General features: G+C 42.2%; 1 protein-coding gene across 2 annotated transcripts in view; it reads left to right on the top strand.

Annotated features, from left to right (window-relative positions):
* Positions 1 to 14,961, top strand: part of CCDC34 (coiled-coil domain containing 34) — a 93,761-nt gene that overhangs the window by 50,017 nt on the left and 28,783 nt on the right. The window contains exons 1-5 of one of the 2 annotated variants that reach the window (XR_002440109.1): positions 5,425 to 6,279; positions 7,799 to 7,878; positions 7,992 to 8,137; positions 8,720 to 8,927; positions 9,128 to 9,180. The gene's annotated coding sequence lies outside the window, so the exon portion shown is untranslated. Of the gene's footprint in view, positions 6,280 to 7,798; positions 7,879 to 7,991; positions 8,138 to 8,719; positions 8,928 to 9,127; positions 9,181 to 9,202; positions 9,899 to 12,221; positions 12,264 to 14,961 lie in introns of those variants that run through there. The other variant, XR_002440110.1, reaches the window with a different exon arrangement.

Below are 14,961 nucleotides of genomic sequence, written 5' to 3'. Positions count from 1 at the left end.
GAAATGGAGGAAGTTGGGCCGGTGTGCAGTGCGCTAGCAGATGTGGCAGGAGGCTCATCCAGACTTGCCTCTCTCTAGAGGGCTCGCAGCATCAGCCACATGCAGGGGGTGATTTGCGAGGCTGGGGCAAGGAATAGGATTGGCTCCCTGTGATATTGCCTCAGTGCTGCTTTGAGCTTCAGCTCTGCATGCATTTCCCATGAGGTAGGTGTCAGAGTCCGTAATGTTTTCAACTGCTGCAGGAAAGCGGCCTTAAAAATATCATCATGTATTTATCCGGAAAGAGCTTTTAAGAAAAGGGCGTTATGGGCAAGTCTTCTCAGTCATTGGACTCTGAGGGTGGAAAACGGAAAATGACCCGCTAGTCCACATAAGCAGCCCTGGCCTGGAATGGAATGGAAATACCTTGCACTCCTAGGAAACTATGTAGGAATAATTTAGCTTGAGAAAGATGTTTGCGGTGTCTGTCCTGGGAGCTGGGCTAAGACACCACTGTTGTGCTGCTTAGTTCTGTGAAAGATTGCCAGGGTCTCTGAAACTTCTGTGGTGCATAATGCAAATTTTGGAGAGATTGATAGTGGTTAGAGAGCAGAAAGGGAGTAGTTATGTTGGTGTGGTGATGCCTTAGCAAATAGACTGCACTGTAAACAAGCCCAAGGTTAGCTAGGCTGGTATCAGACTGGTGTCTCCTAATGGCATGGTGGGATGCTAGCAGAACAGTAATTCACGGGGAGGAGTGCTGTCTGCAAAATTACAATGTCGCCGTTTTAAGCTCCTGGCATGTTTCTGGAGGTTTTTGTCAGCCAAACACTGGCACAATATTGTTTACCCTAGCTGAGGAGACCACAGCTTGATGTGATCGTAGGCCATTAGGGCAGTAGCAAAAGGGAACGTTTCAGGCACATTTGGGGACTTAAAGAAATATATTGACTAAGGAGGTAACACTTTGATGAGGTTCCAAGAAGGGCATATAATAGGCCTTTTTGATTAAAATGCGTTTCAGTTCTGTGTGTGTTTGGGGGGATGCTTACTGATGTCTCCATCTGATGGCATCGCTTTCTTCTTGGCCTGCCCATTTTTCTTAGTGAGTAAAAGATCTCTTTTGCCCCCTCACCCACCTGTGAATTTGCCACAAGTGACACTTGCAACTCTCATCTATTTTTTCCATTCTCAATCCTTGTCCTCTTTTTTTTTTTTTTTTTTTTACTCCCTGTTTCTTGTCCTTTCCTGCGTCACTCTCTATATTCATCATCACTTTGTTCATTTTTTATTCTCTCTTCCTGACTGCAGGGGGATTCTTTCCACTTTGACCATTTTGAATCTAGCTGTGAGTGGGTATGCCCCCATAACGGAGTAGTGGTCTGAAGTGTTGGATATGCTGTCACTGTTCGTGTTAATTAGGGTTTCTTTAAAGGTTGTTGAAGTTCAATTCAGTGCCTGAACGTTTGTGACTTATTTATATTTTTCAATTGGTCAAGTTCATAGAGCTCTATAAAGTCATTTTGTTAAAGCATTTTGCTGAACCACACGGGCTCCTTGCCAAACAAACTTGCCATGGTCAGATTCTTTAGATCTTAGAGCTGTGGTTGTCAAAAGTGCCAAAAAACAAGTGCTCAAGGCCAGATTTTTGAAAGTTTGTTTAGTTATCTAACCATCTCCAAAGCGGGGGTTTGTCCTCAGTGCTTGTTGCAGTGCAGTTGAGTTTGGATAGCGAGAGGAATTAAATTTGTCACCCATCCATGGGAAAAGATGCTTTTCAGCTCTGAATGTGCTTTACTGTAAGATAAAATGTATGGCTTTTTCTTATAAGGAAAGTTATCAGTCAACACTGGATAAGTGGTAATTTTATTAGCTTCAGAACCCCATCCAGTCTTATTTGGAAGAATCTGCTTTATTTTCGATCTGCACATGTGCGTAGCAGCTGCAGTTACACAGTTCCCAGGGGCTCAGTCTAATTTGTAGAATTACAGGGGTTGTGCCTGGCTGTAGAAAAGGTCTATTAATGTTGCTGATGTTGAAAATTTAAGCCTGATGCCTTCCACATGTTTGTTTTGTTGGGTTAGACTTTTTCTGGGCCCATGATTAACCCTTTGGAAAAAATTAATTTTAAACCACGGTAACCATTGCGTTGCCTAATTTCTGATTAACTATTTTCAGGGGGCCGCTGTTTCATACCATCTCCTCTGAGTTTCTATCAACAGTGTCAGGTGAACCGTGAACTCAGCTGAATTTTCTCTTTCTTTGTCTTCCTCTTTCTCTTAAGTACATACAGAAATCAATTTCTCCATTCCTGGAAAGTAGCCACTCTCGCAGAAGTAGCAGCGGATAGAAGAGGTGCGTACAAAGCACGCAAAGAACAGGATTTCATCCACGTTAAACCACTAAGATCGTTTTGCATCGCAGAGTGAAGTTGACCTGGTTTGAACGTGGTCAAAACGCTCAGCACAAGGTTTCACTACAATGTTTTCTGAATTCCAGCAACAGCCCGTGCCCCTCGGTGAAGAGAGACACAGGGCTGTATTCTTAGACAACAGCAGATCAGCAGCGCTGGGTTGGTCGTGCAGGCAGCTCCGTGAGGATGAACTCCTCTCTATTTTCATCCAGCTGAAATCCACCACATGTTTATGGTCTGCAAGCGAAAAGCATCGGAAAAAATAACACTTCAATTTCTGAACCTTTGGACAATGTATCCGTTGTCTGGGATCTGACTGACCAGGGCTTCTTGCCAGACTGGAACCTCATAGAGGAAAGTGCCACCTACTGCGTAACCACATCCTGCCGTACATCTTCTTCACCTTCTCTCTACACGCTGCTCATCAGCTCCAACAAAAGTTGACAGCTTTGACGCTTTCTGTGCTTGAAGGAACACTGAAGATGAATGACCAAGTGGGAACCACTTTGCCCTTCGGCATGAGCTGGGGGCTGTTGCTCTGTCTTCTCATGGAAAATGAAAAGGGGATGGAAGGGAGGCGTTTAAATATTATTTAGCTGAAAATTTGGATTTACTAGTGGAAAGAAATTGCAGCACTTGCTTTTGGTCGGGCTGACTCTACGAATTCTAGTTTGTCAAACTAAGCCAATTATCTCCATTCAGGTTTGTTTCTGATTAGTCTGTGTTCTTCTCAGTTGTTATGATACCTTCACGGTGCCTTATTTCACTACTGCTGCAGGGCTTGGTTCGCTGGAAGAAGCCAGATTATGGTTACACCGTAATGCAGTTTGCATCACAGAAATCCAATCATATTGGAAAATATAGTTGTGGAGCCATTTGGCAGAGCACAGAAATGGGATTGAGGCAGACTTCAGGAGGTACTGTGAGAGCTCAGTGGAAAGTAATCCAAAGAAAAGATTTTAACATGTGTAACTATTCTGAGTGGTAATATCTCTGCAGGAAAAAATCTCAATATTTTATTTGTTCTTCCTTCCTTTACTTGAAAAGCTAAAAGAATCTATCTTATTTATCCCAGAGATCAAACTTATAGCTGCCAAACTGCTGTCTTTGGGGATAGGTTTTTGAACTGAAAATGGTAATTGTAAGGAGGAGGCCATCTCAAGAGAAAGTTTTTTCGTTCTTACGCGTTGCACAGTTGAGATGGATTGCTTAAGATCCAAGCGCATGATCGCCGCCCTTACCATCCAGATTCTCCTGAAACAATTCAGTAAACTCCTGTAATCTCCAGTGGAGCCAAGAATTCACCCTCACTTGAGATCTTTAAGCCCTCTGGCTCATTCTGTCCTTCGTATATGCCCTCTTGCTTTCTCTCTCACCCTAAATTCCCCAGACTACGCTTGTGGGCTTACTACATCCATCACTAAAATGCAGCTATTCCTGTTCAGCAGCTTGCAGCAGTGTTACATAAACAAACGAAGAGAAGCATGGGAATAGAGTATCAAATATCATAGGTGAGTTTAGAACTTTTTTTTTTTAACATATTTTGACATTTAATATTGTAGCATACTGTCTTTGCGCCTACTCTTTCTTCAAACCCGCAGTTTTATTTTGGACAAACAGATAGTGCTGTAAGAATTGCTCGAGTGCTTGGAAAAATGTGTTGTGAGGTACAGCTTGAAGCTTATCACAGCAGAAGCAGGCACACACAATGGTTTCAAGTGCCTTTCACCTATAGTTAAGAGTATTTTTGTCACTGATTTAAGTAACAGAAATAGCGAGGCCAGAGAAATAAATTAAAGGTGACTAATCACATTTCCCTATTCTTTGCTTACCTTTCATTCGTTATCTCATTATCTATTCTTTAACTATGATCTCATTATTTAATATTCCTTTAGCTATATTTGTGCGAAAGACGTGTATTTTTGCATGCTGTGTAACCATCTGTTTGCTCTGACAAGTTAGATAGTTGTGCCTTTCAGAGAGGCTGCCGTGGCATTGTGCAAAGTCTTCTCATTTGCTAACCATTTTGGTTATCTCCTCAGCCATGTTCTCTGTTCCAGCTTTCACATCTGTATTTCTAGCTGTCCAGATTTAAGCCAACTCCATAGCTATGTGGAGAACTTCAAACCGAAAGGAAAAGATTAATGGTCATTTAATAACCCGTGAGGAAGACTCTACTTTGGTTGTCTTCCTTGTTTAACATTAGTTGATATATGTGCAACAGAAAAAGGGAAGTAATGGGAACAAACTCAACTAAGTCAGGAGATGTTTGGAAATTCAGATGCGTTTTTGGTTTAGTGAAAGCCTGAAAAAGTAACAGATCTATGGGAAACATGAAAATATGTGCACTAAAGCAAAGGGAGACTCCATTAGTCAGCTTTACTAAAATACATTGGTAGAACATGAAGTCCTACTTTTGTGGTCTGAAAGACAAATAAACTTTGGGTCTCACTCTTAGTTCATGTCTGTAAGCATAGGTTCTTGAAGTCAGTGAGGTTACGCAAATATGTTTTAGTTAAAATCTTTCCCTGCATACCTACAGAAATGATGGTAATGGGCCATTTTTTATGAACAGTGTCTGTGTAGGTCACATTCAGATTTCTGAAAAGCTGTGCTGGCACCAGTAAGCACTTGTTGCCATTCAATAGAATGAATCAAATTGTATACGCTGTTACGCAATGTAAATTTTTATCAATTTTTTCTTCAACTTTTTCTTTTTTTTTTTTTCCCTGCTAACAGCAAACTAAATAAATGGAAGGCTTCTGCTAAGCTGGTACTCCTGCAAAACCCAGCTCCTGGAACGGACTGTCACAAACCCTGCAAAGGCTCAATGTACGTAGTCTTTCGTGAGAGCCACTTTGTTCCAGCCCTCCAACTCTGGGCGTATGTAAAATGGTTGGTTGTGAAAAGTACCGTCCCTCTTAGGCATACAGCATAAATAGAAGGAAAGGTTGCTGCTTGGCTTTGTACCAAGTTTGTTTCCATTAAGAAGTACTAGAATCTGAATTTCTGCATTTTTTTTTTTTTGTTTTTTTTTTTTTTTTTTTTTTTTTTTAATTATTTATTATTTTTTTGAGCGCTTAACTGTAGGACAATCCGTAAAATTTCTCAGTGTTGAAAACTGCTCAGGGAATTCTAACGCACTCTGCTAGGTCGCCACATCAGTGTGCCAGGAATGAATGGAGAGCATTTGCATTTAAGGTGAACATTTACGACATTAGGAAATATTACTTAGAAAATTAGTCACGTTGTTTTAAGCTTTGTGTTCTCTTGAACTGAAAGTAGTTGAAGAAGTGAGAGTGTTATTATTAAATGGAAGACTATAGCGTTCTGGGGTGGAAACTGGCATGCATTTAGTTTGTTTTAATATTGAATGAAGATACGCAGAAGAAATACATTTGGTTTAGCAGCACAGAAAAGTCAACCTTTCATAAATGGAAAGGCAATTCTGAATGAATAGCTTGGCTAAAACACACTTAATATTTTCCAAGTATCTATGCACACGTATATTCTATGGCGAATGACTGTTTATTTTAGTCTTGTTCATATTGATGTCTTTTTACACTTGTGTCCGCAGACAGATGACAATTTCTATTGCAAACTACCAGAAAACTAATGATAACGTTTCTCAGAGTGGTCTCTCTCTTCAAGGATTTAGTTCTGGTCAGTTTTATGCTCCTTTGCAGTTGTACTCGCTAAGTTGTTAGGCAACTGTTGCTCTCCACTGGGAAAGGGATAGATGATTCTAGCAGAAGATCCCCCAGTTCTCCACTGTGTGTGGCCTAAAACAGTTCCTGTCATATGAGGAATTTTGGGGAAACAAAGGGCTCTCCACACCGCACAGAATGCATCTCCAAGTTGTCCCTGGGAGATTTTGTCCTCACCAGGTATGTCAGGGGCCCTGGGTCTGTTCCTGAAAACAGCAGGCTCTCAATCAGTGCGTGCAACATGTTGCAAATTACTATGAAACCATCACACATTTGCTGGGATAAGTGTGCAAATGTCCATGGCAAATCTCCAGAATTGCTGGAACTTTCCTTCTCCTGTAATTCACAGCAATTCTTGAAAGCTTCCCAGATTTTCCTATGTTGCTATTTTTATTTTGAATGGGAAAAGCGGAAAGAGCATATGAACAGTACCAGATGTGGACACCTTTCCTGTAAAATTATTCTCTGCTCTTCTAATAGCACACACAGAGATGAATTCATGTTATGCGTTGGCATCATTGTGTGGTCTGCATTCACAAGCATGTTGTGAAATTGATTCCAAACCAAATGTCGGTATTTAATATGCGAGAAAATACCGTGTTTAGTTGCCTACGTACGGGCTGCATTTCTTAAATAGTGATTGCCGTGCCGTGCCAGCCATGGTCACTTCCAAAAATCAAGATGAGTTCCAAATTTTCCTAAGCCTATTTTGGGAAACAGCAGTTCTTGGCTCTTCAAGAATTAGCATTAGCAAGGAATTTAATTGGCTCATTATAAAGACTAATTTGGCAAATCGAATCAAAATGTTTTATCCGAGCTTTACAGTTTAGTTTAATTTTGAGTCATTTTCCAGACGTTTGGGAAGCCAGCGGTAACCAAGGATGTTGTGCATAGCAACTTCAGCTGGCTGCATCACACTCGAGCAGAATTTTGGGGGGTAGTTCCTCCCCAGTTTGTGTGCAATAGTAAATGGGATCCAGAGCACAATCCCCAGCCCTTTGTAGAGGCTGGCGAGTAAGTCTTTCTCTAGAGAAAGACTAGTCAACAGTAAAAAGCATATGACAGCTCCTTGGTGATAACTGGACACAAGGACTCTCCAAATTACCAGTAAACTGATCAGAAAACAATAACAGCATCTGAAACAAAGGCGGGCAATAGCTTGTCTGTTGACACAAAGGCTCGTATTTCTATTTGACAGCTCACCACGAGTGGTGCATGTATGTTTTGTAATCTGAATTGCAGGTACTTAGTGATCGTGATCACAGCCTTATTTCAGTCATTTATAACTGTGCTTTTCTAAACTACTTAAAATCACTTGATTGAGACTTAAGTGTTTCTAATGGACAGTGGAGTTGAGTTTAATGAATGTCCCTGTTTTGAGTGGTTTCCAAATATACCATGTAGCTTATATGCTACTGTCATCATCACTTTACCATGTAGTTTATATGCTACTGTAGTCATCACTGCCTTAAATTGTAGCTACCTCTATATGTCTCCTACATTTACTTATTCACACGCGCATACTGTGTGAGCAATTCTCTGGCGGGGATATTGTTGTGTAAGTCAAGAATGTGCATATTTGTATCTGAGACTGATGAGCCTAAAGCACTTTTTAGTTTGAAGATATACTAGAAATCTTTGGATTTCAGTAACTGTCTCTTTCTCTCTCTCTCTCTCTCTCTCTCCCTCTTTTTTCTAGGGAGTATGTTTCTGTCTTATCTGTCATGTTGGCTTATGAGGGTTCCAATGATTTAAATGCTCTTGAAAATCTGTGTCAAGGTAAATCTAGTACAGTTGAGTTAATGTTTAAATTTTAGTAACAGGCAAGCTAATGAAAAAATGGTAATGACACAGGACTAAAGAACTAATGTTGTGTTTCTATCTTAACAAAGAAGCTCCTGAACCAGAGACGACAAGAGGTTGAGTGGTGGCATCCTTTTTGGACTCCCTCACCAGCTCCAGAAGGTGTCGTGAATACTTGTTTCTTGCTTGTTATGGGGATGAATGGAAGATGCACTCTACCTCAGCTTACCGAGACGTAGGTACACATGAATAGAAGCACTGACTTCTTTTCCGTGCTAGTTTCTGCTTTGTTGGTATCAGTGGTATGGTACTGTAAGCTCAGGGCTTGCCGCATTTGAAAATGGGAGAAGTGATTGCTAAGAATAAACTAATTTCCTCAGGACAAGATCTGTGTCCTCATGTACATAGCTTTTCAGCTAATACATGCTCAGTCATGCATTTCCTAAGAGCTTTGTTTCACTTAACAGGGTATCTCCCACATGAGCAAACTCAGTGAGCCGTGATATAATATGGTATCACAACGACCCTGTTATATTGTCAAAACCAACAGCTGACATTGGAAATTATATTGCCACTGTTTGATGAAGGGACTTAGACACATAGAAACCCATTGTTCAGTTTTGAGGGGCATAATCGGACAAGGGGAATGGAGCAGATTCCGTTTAGTACCTGGCCATTGTAATGTCTACCTTCTGTTGCACAACTTCTGTTTGCAAAAACTGTACAACATGACTTACTTGCTCTAATCAGCCTAGGACTTTGTGGGTGGTCTACATAGGTCTACGTGAACTCAAAGCGTTTGGCATTCTTCTACTAGCCAGATAACATCTCTGACCAGGAGGGCAGTTATCTGCAGCAAAAAAAGAGACTGTTTAGATGGAGGATCACTTGGACTGGGGGAGATGGAGTGCAGGCACTTCAGAGCTCTGGACAGATTGCATCGATGGGGAGACTGCACACCACCATGCAAAAAGGAGACCTGGACTCCTGACGTTCTTCAGTCATGTATTAGAAAGAACAACATGGTAAGCTCTAACTGAAAAACATTGAATGTTTTCCCTGAGCTTGGCAAATTTGCGCCAGATTAATTTGTTGTGCAAATACAGCTTCCTAGGCATCCCAAATGCTGCTATCTATTTGCAAAGCACTGGCAAAAGGTATTCGAAGTACTTAAAATTGTTCAGTGATACAAGCTTCTGCAGTAACAAGTTGTTTCCTTCTACAGTTGCGCTGTGCAGTTGAGCTGAAGACTGAGTGAGGTTTTCCATGGCTGTAAAGGTTTGTAGTTCTACTTCTTTATTTTAACATAATTTTATATAACAGATAGCGTATGCACTGTGCATATGAGGAAATGAAAGCAATTACTATTTTAATAAACATTCAGCAGAATGTGATTACTTCAGCCCAACTGCAGGTGGTATTTAATCCGTAATGCAAGCAGTTATAGAGACGCTCTAATTGCTCACAGGAAAAGCCAAACAAACAAAAACATGGCAGGAAATGCCTATTTCTGATTAAGCCCATAGAACTGAGATTAGCCAAAGCAAGCTGTGTGACATAACAGGAATGGAAAGGCCTGATGTTAGCCTCAGGAAAGTTAGTGGAGTATGTAAGTTAATTTGGATCCAATATGTTTTTTGTTAGTAACCCATTCCAGGATTCTCAGAAGTACGAAAAGTAACCTCCTAATTAAAGATGCGATGAGATGCTGTACTCCCTCTCTTACTAACCCTGACTTCACTGGAGTCAGGATTTCATGCTTTTAACAATATCTACCTCCTGGAAGTTTAGCCATTTTACTTATACCAGGTCTTCTCTGCCTTCCTGTTTTCTTTCAGTAGTATTCCAACTTTGAAACTTTTTCTAAAATAATAGCTTGTGGAGCACCCTCTAAAATAAGTAACTGTATGGTATCGTACAAATGGAGAAATGTTGCTGCATACCTGTTCTGTAGCATTTCTTGGGTTAAAGAAGTAAGACAACACCATCTGGGAAGGTAACCTCTATCGTTTTTGTTAGCCTCCACATTTCTTCAGAGCTTACATTTGCATCTCATTACATAGATTTACGCTTGTACCCACCGTACTGCTAATGATGGCATTTATATTGGGGAATATGTAATTAGCTTCTCTTGTGTCATAAAATAGTATTTCTAGGGCAGTCAGAGCCACGTTCATAGCCAACAAAAGCCTTACTTTACTCTTCCTCTGTGATTTTGTTTCTTCTTTAAATCATATGTTGCGATTTCCGTATCTTTTCACTGCAAGACTGCTGAAGTTTAGAGTATTTATGCACTATTCTGTTCTCACAAAAGAGCTAGATATGATCCACTCTTTCTTATTCAAAAGTATGTAGTTTCGAAATGATTTTAAGGCATAAAGCAAAGATAATACTTCGCATTCTGAACGATACTTTCAGCTTCGAATCTATGCTTACTTTCGTTTACTAGTACTCTACTTGGAAGCGTTGCTGTCTTGCTCATCAAGCAATACAGAGCACCTCCTCAAACTTCCAGACCTAACTATCACCGTTGCCATATTTTCCTTAGAGTTTATGTCTGCTTTTAATTCGTGCTGCCTTTACTTTTAGTAGCTCTCGGAGACAGCAGTTCAACTAGAAGTCTTCCTTGTGTATTTGTAGGCTGGGCGAGATGGCTCCATTTGTATGAGTAGATAAAACAGTGTTGGAAAGAGTGATGATCAGGCACGACACCAGGAAGGAAGCCAAGGTTTTCTGAATCCCAGAAGGCTCCAAAGGCTTGGGGAAGCAGTCTGTTTTTCCTGCGTTTTCTCTCACACGACTTGCTAAAGCCACTGCACCAGCACACTGTTCAAAACCCAAAGTGCCAAGCCAGTGGTCTGTAAGTGGCAAAGTCTTTCACTGTATGTCTTCTAGCACAGACGTAAGATGTAGATTCATGGTAGATTCCCGTGCATCATCATCAGGATCTGTGAGCCACTGACCAATATATAGCATCTATATAACCTAATCTGACACAGTGGTAAGCACACGCTTGTAAAAAGTGTAAAATACGTGCATCATAGTAGCTGACAAATATTCCTTACAGAATGAAGTTTGCTCTTTGCAAGGCTTCTTATGCATCTAGATATTTATTCTTCCTTGCTACGCCCCCAAACACTCCGGACTTCCAAGCAGGAAATGTAGCTGTTGTAGAAACACAGAATGCCTTTCAGTTGCTGTGTGTCTAGAAGATGAATGAGGACTCTGCAATACGCAGCCATTCTGTCCAAAGTGCAGAGCAGGGCAACAGGCCAGTCTTGACGCTTGCTGACTCTTCCTGCAACTTTCCACAGTGTCTGACTGAGATGGCTTTCTGTTTAGTACCTGCTGCTGTCAAGTTTTCTGTTCCACAGTCCTTCTATAAGCAGTGTTTCTACAGTCAAAATGTTTGCCCAAAGCAGTTGACTTAAGAAAGAGAACATTTATTGCTTCATGCTGGATGTCTCCTCTTCTTTTACCTCTTTCCTCCGCTCTGCCTGTTAAGGAGGAAGAATTTTACGAGAAAAGAGGAAGCAACTGGGTTTAGTTAGCAAGCAGTAAGGGGTTAAAACTTAGTAGCACATATTCTTTGGGAAAAAAAATACAGGGAGGAGGATTGTGGTACCTGATTTGTTTATTTTTCTAGCTGAGGTTTTTTCCTCTGAAGACGCCAGCTTGCCGGAGCAGTACTCCATATACAGAAGGTTCATTTACAGTGGCAGGCAAGCAGCTGTGCTCTCAGCTTTATTTAGTTTATGTTGTGATTGATGACTTGAGTGGGAGATGTGAAGAGTGAATTAACAGCTTTAGTAAAAACACATTGTTTGTCTTCCCATTGACTTTCCACTTTGTGTCACCTTGCTGCTCTTGTCTGTCTTGTCTTCGAGGACTCCTTTCCTTCCTTGTTTTTCTTTCTTAATTTATACTTTTTCTTTACCACACACACTAGTTCTCTGAAGAAGTTAGAAGTCCTTGCGCCTGCTGTTTGTGATCTGTGTGGAGGCCAGCTTTCCATCCAGGGCACTGTTCTAGTTGTGAAAGCCTCAGGAATTCGGTAATGCCCCTGTTGGTGAATAATTCATACTTGGAAGGAAAGAAACCGTCTAACATCTACCTGTAGAAGATAGTTCTGGAAAAGAATTAAAGTAGGGTGCATCCACAGGGTAGTCAGCTGGTTAGGATAGGAGCCTGCAACCTGGGAGATTTTTGTTCTTTTGTTGGCTGTTTGTGATGCCTTATCGCTGTAAAAGAACCAGTGTCACTCTCCCACAGAAGAAGTCCTAATGATTTGGGTTTTTTTTCTTTTTTTTTTCTCCTAGTGCCCGAGTATACGCTGTAGAACACTACTCTGAGCATAAACAGTGAGTTATATCATCCCCAATATAAGATTTATAGAAGTTGTGAGCTTTTGTCTTTTTATTCTTTAAAACTACTGAATGTCATGGAAAATGGAACTAGGTGGGATCTCAACAGATTGTTGAATTTCTACCTCAGTACAATGCCAGACAACTCATATTTGAGATCTCACAGATGTTTTTCTGCTCATTCTTAGACATGTACAATGATGAACTCTCTCCAGACAGTGCAGTCTTGACTTCTACTATTCCAAACATAAGAATATTTCATAGAGTCATAGAATTGCTCAGGTTGGAAAAGACCTTCAAGGTCATCAAGCCCAACCGCAACCTAACCATGCTACTCTAACTCTAACAACTCACAGCTAAATCGTGTCCCCGAGCACCACATCCAAACGGTTTTTAAACACATTCAGGGATGGTGACTCAACCACCTCCCTGGGGAGCCTGTTCCAGTGCTTAACAACCCGTTCTGTAAAGAAGTTTTTCTTAATGTCCAACCTAAACCTCCCCTGGTGCAACTTGAGGCCGTTTCCCCTTGTCCTGTCACCACTGAGAAGAGACCAGCCCCGCTCTCACTGCAATCACCTTTCAGGCATTTGAAGGGAGCGATAAGGCCTCCCCTCAGCCTCCTCTTCCCCAGACTAAACAGCCCCAGTTCCCTTAGTCGCTCCTCATAGGGCGTATTCTCCAAGCCCTTCACCAGCCTTGTTGCCCTTCTTTGGACCTGCTCCAGCACCTCAATGTCCTTTCTGTACTGAGGCGCCCAAAACTGAACACAGGACTCGAGGTGAAGCCTCACCAGGGCTGAGTACAGCGGCAGGATGACTTCCCTAGTCCTGCTCACCACACCGTTCCTGATACAAGCCAGGATGCCATTGGCCTTCTTGGCCACCTGGGCACACTCATATTAAGCCAGCAGTCTGTCAGCACACCTACGTCCCTTTCCGTCAGGCAGCTTTCCAGCCACTCCTCCCCAAGCCTGTAGGGTTGCCTGGGGTTGTTGTGACCAAAAGGCAGGACCTGATGCTTGGCCCTATTGAAACTCATATAGTTTACCTTGGCCCATTGATCCAGTCTATCCAGGTCCTTCTGTAGTGCCTTTCTACCCTCCGGCAGATCAACACTCCCTCCCAAACTGGTGTCATCTGCAAACTTACGAAGGGTGCACTCAATCCCTTCATTGATATCACTGATAAAGATGTTGAATAGGAGCGGCTCCAGTACAGAGCCCTGGGGGACACCAGTGACTGGCTGCCAGCTGGATTTAACTCCATTGACCACAACTCTCTGGGCCCGACAATCCAGCCAGTGTTTCACCCAGCCAGTGTTTGTGATGAAATTTAATCCCCATTAATTTCATTCATCACGTATCTTGAGAGTAGATTTCCTATCCTTTCTGCATTATCTTTTTGNGATGGTGACTCAACCACCTCCCTGGGGAGCCTGTTCCAGTGCTTAACAACCCGTTCTGTAAAGAAGTTTTTCTTAATGTCCAACCTAAACCTCCCTTGGTGCAACTTGAGGCCGTTTCCCCTTGTCCTGTCACCACTGAAAAGAGACCAGCCCCGTCAGGCAGCTTTCCAGCCACTCCTCCCCAAGCCTGTAGGGTTGCCTGGGGTTGTTGGGACCAAAAGGCAGGACCTGATGCTTGGCCCTATTGAAACTCATATAGTTTACCTTGGCCCATTGATCCAGTCTGTCCAGGTCCTTCTGTAGTGCCTTTCTACCCTCCGGCAGATCAACACTCCCTCCCAAACTGGTGTCATCTGCAAACTTACTGAGGGTGCACTCAATCCCTTCATCGAGATCACTGATAAAGATGTTGAATAGGAGCGGCTCCAGTACAGAGCCCTGGGGGACACCAGTGACTGGCTGCCAGCTGGATTTAATTCCATTGACCACAACTCTCTGGGCCCGACAATCCAGCCAGTGTTTCACCCAGCAGAGTGTATGCCCATCCAAACCATGGGCAGCCAGCTTCTCCACGAGGATGCTGTGGGGAACAGCGTCAAAGGCTTTACTGAAGTCCAGGTAGACCACATCGACAACCTTACCTTCATCCACTAAGCAGGTCACCGTGTCATAGAATGAAATCAGGTTTGTCAAGCAGGATCTACCATTCATAAACCCATGCTGACTGGGCCTGATCCCCTGGTTGACATTTAATTGATCCGTGATGGCTCCCAAGATTATCTGTTCCGTGACCTTCCCTGGCACCAAGGTGAGACTGATAGGTCTGTAGCTACCAGGATCATCTTTCCAGCCCTTTTTGAAGGTGGGAGTCACATTTGCCTGTTTCCAGTCCACCAGGACATCCCCGGTTAGCCAGGACTTTTGAAAGATGATGGAGAGTGGCTTGGCAACCACATCTGCCAACTCCCTCAGCGCTCTAGGGTGCAATCCACCCAGCCCCATGGACTTGTTGAGTGTCCAGCTTTTGGAGCAGGTACAAAACCATCTCTTCATGGATTATGAAGGGCCTGTTCCCCATCCCTATCTACCAGCACAAGGGACCAGCAACTAGTCTTACTATTAAAGACTGAGGAAAAGAAGGCATTAGGTACCTCAGCCTTATCCTTATATGTATTTGATTTTATTAATTCATGAGTGTTTGTGATGAAATTTAATCCCCATTAATTTCATTCATCACGTATCTTGAGAGTAGATTTCCTATCCTTTCTGCATTATCTTTTTGTTTAGT

Source organism: Numida meleagris, chromosome 6 (genome assembly GCF_002078875.1).
Source record: "Numida meleagris isolate 19003 breed g44 Domestic line chromosome 6, NumMel1.0, whole genome shotgun sequence".
NCBI lineage: Eukaryota > Metazoa > Chordata > Aves > Galliformes > Numididae > Numida > Numida meleagris.
Note: the sequence above shows the minus strand (reverse complement) of the source record. Positions and strands in the feature narration are given on the sequence as shown.